At 35.7% G+C, this 6,506-nt stretch overlaps 1 long non-coding RNA gene across 1 annotated transcript; it reads right to left on the bottom strand.

The window, feature by feature from the left end:
- Positions 1–306: 306 nt before the first annotated feature.
- On the bottom strand, positions 307–935 carry LOC119074733. The gene is made up of 3 exons (XR_005087236.1): positions 884–935; positions 653–825; positions 307–586 (listed from the first exon to the last, which is right to left on the bottom strand). It is a non-coding gene; the product is annotated as an uncharacterized LOC119074733 (long non-coding RNA).
- Between the last annotated feature and the right edge of the window lie 5,571 nt (positions 936–6,506).

The raw sequence follows: 6,506 nt of genomic DNA, 5'->3' as shown, positions 1-6,506 counted from the left end.
ACGCCGCATGTGTGCAACGTATGAACGTATTTTATCGCACTCGTGCGATGAAGGATTTGCAATGGGTTTTATCTCACTAGTGCTACAAAAGCAATGTGTTACTGACGTCATTATCTTCGGGATATATTTAATTTTCTTCATTGCGTTGTCCATTTCGTCAATGACTTGAGAAAAATCACATTTCTGCAATTCAATCAAACAGTAAACTCACAAGGAATGTTTGAAATATTCACTGAACTGAAGAGATCATTTTGTCAAAATCGCAGCTCCTGCCTTGAAGGCTCCATTGGTCTTTTTCGCGAAATTTTCGTTTTAAAATAACTTCTTTCAGCAATCCATGCAAATGCACTCAATACAACACCTAAAGCGTACAACAAAAATGGGTTTTCCATGTCACTGACTGTAAGGGATTCAACAGTCGTTGAAATAATTGTCTGTTCTTTGGGCTTGATGCCAGCTAAGAGGCGCCTATTTTTTGCAATCAAATAGTTGGTTATTCCATAATCGACACATCTCTGTACGACCATATTCATCCGATCCTCAATTGCCGAGAACAAGCGAAGTTTGTAGGAGAGATACTCAAAACCTATGGTTGAATCAAATTTCTTTTGAATCAAATTTTTTTTTTTTTTGTGAACTAGAAACTGTTTACCGAATCGTTCTATAACATGCCAAACATCCTGGTCGCTACCAAATAGAATGTTGAATTTGCCTTCGCGAATGACGTAAGCATTGCTCGTATTTTGATTAAAAATCATCTCACTTATCTCAAAGTCCAGTTTGTACGTCACCTTGAGATTTTGAGGAATATTTTCGAAGAAATGACTGTAACAAAGTGGCTGTTCAGCTAAAGTATTTTGTTTGTTTGCGGCAAAATACTCACGTGACAGCCTCACTGTATTTTGGTGCATGAACTTCTAGTCCTGACATTTGTAATTCCTTCCAATTCCTAATAGTCAATATGTTCAGCTGCAAGGCGAATCCTTGAAACATCGATGACGACAACAACATTCCCGATAGCATTGTTCCCAAACAGAACCACCAAAGTAGTAAATTTTCGGCGGCAGTTGACACAGTTGCTTTGAAGGACATTCCCAAGGACAATCCGAATGTTTGTAGAAAGAGATCGACGACACTTTTGTCAGTTCTCATAATTTTATTGAAAATTAATCGCGCAACTGTTGCTGCTATTACTACTGGACCCCAAACGAGAACAATTGGTGATTTCAGTATTTGGTCGTATTCGGTTTTCGATTTGAATCTCTTCGGTACGACAATTAGAAAATTGTCCGTGTCATGCGGGTAGAGGTACGCGTAGTGTTTGACGCGTAATGTATCCATAAAACGAGACAATTTTACTTGTTGCGTATTCATCTCGATAGCAGCCTCTTTATACACATTTCTGAGGAAAGTAGTCTTTGAAACACTTGAAACACGAACTTTATGCTACATAGTGAGTAAATACACTTTACTTACATCGTGGCATGTACGTCATAGGGATTGGGAACAGTCCATTTGTATCTGGTTATTTGGGAAACGTTGAAATATCGCTGTTCTGTGCAGTTGTCTGGCTCTGTAAAGAAAATGTAAATTGTATACCTTGTTTTTCAAATCAAAACTCATTAATTTTGACGAATAAAACTTCTTCACATTCAATAAAAACAGTCATTTGAAACAATTCTCACTTACTGAAACTACCCTCGTATGTGGGAGCATTGATCATGTATAAGATAATGTGCATCAGTTTGAAATTTGGTGTCGCATTTAAATGCTTAAAAATCTCAATCAATATTAGTACATCGTGGCCGCCAATACTATGCTCGTATTTTCCGTTAATCATTGCAGATGTCTTGACAATCCTAGGTGGTTCAGTTTGACCGTAGATTGTTATTATGGAACCGTGTAGGTTGAGCATTTTATCAGGAGAAAACATTTTGCTGTCGCTACTGCACTGGTTGGCGTCAACAGGTACTTTCCAAATACCTTTCTGAAATCCGTCGAACTTATATGCTTCTATTCCTGTACCATGCCCACTAGTATTCCAGAACACAGTTGCTACATTGTAAAGTCCTTTCAACCGAATTGACTGGCCGATTGCTCTTAGGTAATCTGTTGTGGGATATTTATTGACAACGAAAATTTGATTGTCCCTATGATCAAAATGAGTTGTCATGAAAAACATGAAAGCGTCATGCCACTCGATGTAGTCGTCGAGGAAAAATACGAAAAATATTTTCGCGAACAAATTGTCCACCAATAATGGATGTTGCAATGTGGACCGATCGGACATATCAAATCTCATCCACGCATACTCGGTGTCTATCATTAATTGTTGATGGACGATGTCCGCTATATCAGCTGTCGTATTTGAATTGACCAAGCCTACCGTATCAAACTGAGCTTTATCCAGAATGGATTCCAGACAAATTGTAAGATTTTGCATGGACACAAACACCGGTAACATGTGATTCATCATCGAGGCTGATAAATTTCTGTGAAAAACTGACCGCAGTCTGTATCGTTGAAAGGAAAATTGCGCTTCGAGATAATTGTTTCTGTGACAAATGCGACAAATGCGATGTGTCGTCCAATATATAATTTTCTTCTTAATTCTACGCTTTTAGTGGCGAACGTCCATAAATGTTATCGGAACGTTACTTAAGCTATCTTAGATCTTCATTTATCGTTGGGTGATTTTTTAATTGAATGTATACGCCGCTGCTATGTCATGTGTCATGGAATGGTGTGCAGCCATATATATATGGGGTGTACGTTACGTTTACATTGTATTATTCCCTTGACTGTAAGTCATGGGACTTATAACAGAAACGACACCGTACGTGACACGATCACTATGTACGGAAATGTGATTAAAAACGTTAAATGAAAGGTTCACAATAAACGGCAGATATAATAATGAAAAAAGCAGTTAAAAAATGAAAAAAAAAACAAATAATTTTGGAGGCAAAAAATTCAAAAAGGCAGTTATTAAAATGCAATCGCGGAGTTCAAATTGTGAAAAAAGGCAGTTATGGCCGTGTAAACTGCAGTATTGTTAACTGCCTTTTTATTTGTTTCTAACTGCCTTTTTGGAAAAGTGCTATCTGCCTTTTTGAATTTTTTATCTGCAATTTTGTATTTTTTGACTCAGCCCCTATTCTGGCTTTTTATTTATTTTAACTGCTTTTTTGTGAAAGTCGTATCTGCCCTTTTCAATTTATTGTCTATCATTTTATAAATCTTAACTCAACCACCTCTTCTGCTTTTTTATTGATTTTTAACTGAGTTTTTAAATTTATGATCTGTTATTTTGTATTTTTTAATTCAACCACATATGTATACCTTTTAGGGAATGCAATATCGGTATTAAAACCGGTATCAATACCGAACTTCCAATACCGCTCATGGTATCGCTAAGTTTGTAATGAAAAATGTGTACAACACATATAGGTAACCATAATTAAGTTCGATACGCAAACCAACTGAACGGTTGCGCATGTATAGATATTATATTGTGCAAATCTTTAAATTATTCTAAAACTAAAATCATTTTAGACGTAGAGTAAAGTCTTATTAAAACCATTTAGATTCTAAGACTTTTGAATATCAAAATTCAAAACATTTCTGTCGCAATCAGGGTTCCTTAACGTCATAACTTTATAGAAAAAGTTGTAGCGTTATCAGTTGAACTTTTTGTCTTAACGTTAAAAAATTCAACCACATGTAACGTTATAATGCTATTTCTAAGAATCAGTATTCTGAAACCGTAGCTTTTAAATATCATTACAGATACAAATAACGTTATAGATGTTCGTTACGGACGTAACTTTGCGAGCCGTAACTTTTAATTTTCGGTTCTGAAAAAACGTTGACCGTTTTTGTACCGTTACATCACGGAACAAAAAATAACGAAAATAACATTATGTCGGAACCTTGGTCGCAATGCCTAAAGCTGTGTTATGAAACAAATGCTCTCGAAAACTTCTGACGACCAAGACTTGTATGATTGAATCATTGGAAAAGTAAGAACCACTGAGAAGCAATGAAAGTATAAACCAGGTATGGTCTATTCATACAAACCGGAGGACATAGCGATTTCATATAAACAAAATCACCTCTCATGGGATGTGAGTTTCTTTATATGAAATCGCTATGTCCTCCGCTCCATACAAAGTTTGACATTCGACCATACATTGTGTTGACGTTCATTGCTGAGAAGTTCAATAACATGAACATTGCATACGAAATATGTTTTACATGTGAAACACATTTTCCATTTAAAAGACATTTTACAAGTGAAACTCGTTTTCCATGCGAAACATGTTTTCCACGTGAAACACATTTTCTATGCAAAAAATATCTTTTCATTGAAAATTTTTATTTTTTTAAATTTAAATGTTCAAATTTTGCAACGTATCGACGTTACCTTCTACTCTTTATATCCATGACGATGCAGCCCTTGCCTTCGGCGCGGGCAGCAAATTTCGCACAGGGCTGCATTTTTTACTTTCGCCCCTTGTCATTCAATGTACTATTTCAGCTAAATCTGTGACTTCTTTGAAGGCTGTAATTATGTCAACTCAATTCGACTGCACGTGGTGTGTCATTGTACATTGGGTTGAGGTGATACTTGACTTCCATCTAAACTCAATATGCATATACATACATCGAAGATTTCATGGGTGTATCTGGGAGAGTACAATTAATCAGAATGACTGCCTTTATAGAAAGTCTAGTAGAAAGTACTATCTGCTTTTTTGAATTTTTTGACTCAACCACCTATACTGTCTTTTTATTTATTTATTTTTGAAAAAGTGTCATCTCCTTTTTTGAATTTTATAACTGCCATTTTGTATTTTTTAACTCAACTGCCTATCTGCCTTTTTATTTATTCCCTTGACTGAAAGTCAGGGTCTTATGAAAGAAAATACCCTTAAATGTCCGTAACGCTAAGTTCACTTTGATATTTTGAAAATGTTCTACATTGGCAAAAAACGTTAAATACAGAAAACGTCCGTACACTTGTGGACTCGATAACTCGAGTAATTCTTTACCGATTTGCAAAATTTTGGTTTTATTCGACGGAGAATGAAAATCATGAGGTTAAGTTCGTAGATGGGCAATATTGGGATAATGAGATGGGAGTAATTCTCAAGAGAATTTTATTCCTTGTTACCGCGATAACTTGCCTAATTCTTATCAGATTTTCAAATTTGTTGTGTTATTCGACGATAACTTGAGTAATCTTTACCCGATTTTCAAATTTTTTGTTTTAATTGACAGAGAATGATATTGGAGTAGTGAGTTTGGAGTAATTGTAAACATAACTTGTTTACCACGACATTTTTGCAACGGATTTCCAGAAAATTTTCTTATCTGACGAGTAGTGAAATTCTGGATTTCTGGTCTAACAATTAAGAAGTACTTCCCAAAAGAGTTTTTGCTTGCTTGAGAAACCGATAGCTCGAGTAATTCTCAGAGGCTTCAAAAATCAATTTCGACCAGTAGCGTAATTCATGTGGTTAAACTCGAACATTGGAATTTAATTGGACTAGTAATCTGGGATATACGACAATTTTTGCGTGAAATCCGTATTCTTAAAAGAATTTTTTTCGTTCCTAAAATGTTTGAACGAGGGTGAACTTTGTGACCAGAGCGAAGCGAGGGCCGTAATTCACACGAGTTATATTTTTTCAAGAGGTAGGCAGGAAATACGCCAAATTATACTCAGACGCTTTTCCTTGTTTTCGTGATAACTTCAGTAATTTTTACCCGATTTTAAGTTCGTAGATGGATAATATTGGAGTAGTGAGGTTGGAGTATAATTGTAAACACAACTTGTTACCGCGACATTTTTGCAACGGATTTCCAGAAAAAAAAATTATTCGACGAGTAAGTGAATCTGGATTTCTGGTCGAACAATCTAGAAGTCTAGAACAATCTTGCTTGCTTGATAACACGATAACTCGAGTAATTCTCAGAGGCTTCGAAAATCGCAGATTTGAAAATATTAAGTGTTTTCGACCAGTATCGTAATTCATGTGGTTAAATTCGAACATTGGACTTTATTGGACTGGTAATCTGCCATATACGACAATTTTTGCGTTAAATCGCGTTCTTAAAAGAAATTTTTCGTTCCTAAAGTGTTTGCACGAGTGTGAATTTTGCCAGAGCCGTAATTCACATGAGTTTTTTTTTCAAGAGGTAAGCAAGAAATGCGCCACCTGTTCAGCGCTTTTAGTAGACTATATAGGAGACTCAACTTAGGAGTAAGACATCGCTCGCTGGACCTTCAACTCATAGCTCTTTTTGTTTCTTCAGGAAATTAAATAAATATGAGTAAAATGAAGCATGTGATGACTGCTGTTTTCTGAATAAAAGAGACATCACCTTTTCATGTGACTTTAATTTTGTGATCTCAAAAACACCACCTCATTTAAAAATGGTTAGAAAACTAAGGCTGGAATTATAGAAAAAAAATAGCCAGTCAAGGGGCCTGACCCACC

Source organism: Bradysia coprophila, unplaced genomic scaffold (genome assembly GCF_014529535.1).
Source record: "Bradysia coprophila strain Holo2 unplaced genomic scaffold, BU_Bcop_v1 contig_151, whole genome shotgun sequence".
Classification (NCBI taxonomy): domain Eukaryota; kingdom Metazoa; phylum Arthropoda; class Insecta; order Diptera; family Sciaridae; genus Bradysia; species Bradysia coprophila.
Note: the sequence above shows the minus strand (reverse complement) of the source record. Positions and strands in the feature narration are given on the sequence as shown.